Source organism: Podarcis cretensis (assembly GCF_951804945.1).
Source record: "Podarcis cretensis genome assembly, chromosome: 7".
NCBI classification, from domain to species: Eukaryota; Metazoa; Chordata; class Lepidosauria; order Squamata; family Lacertidae; genus Podarcis; species Podarcis cretensis.
In genome coordinates, this window is record NC_137176.1 from 73,425,121 (window position 1) to 73,425,571 (window position 451).

Below are 451 nucleotides of genomic sequence, written 5' to 3' on the forward strand. Positions count from 1 at the left end.
GCGCACGCGCGGACTGACTCAAGCCCGCCCTTGCGTACCGGCCGCTCCCTGGCTGAGTCAGGGGTGTAGGAGCGTCGTGCCGCGGGGCAACTCCTTCTGCGCACGCGCAAGATGAATTCCTGTTCCCCCACCCCGTTTTCCAACGTACGTCATATTTTTCCTCCTCCCCTTCCAGACCTGGCTCCGCCTCCTCCCGCGGCTGCCTCTAAGAAGGGCATCGGCGATGAGCGGAGCGTGCGCATGCGCGCCGCCGAACACATGGACCCAGACGTTCGGCTCATTTATGCGCAGGCGCAAAAGAGTTCTGTTTGGAGTCAGGGCGTGTTGATGGTGATGCTTCTGAGTCGACCAAGTGGCAAGTCCCATCTCACCCACGGGAGAGAGAATCCTCCAAGTCTGTTGCAGCGAAAGCAGCAGGCATCTTAAATCCATAACTTTATAATAGCAGGAG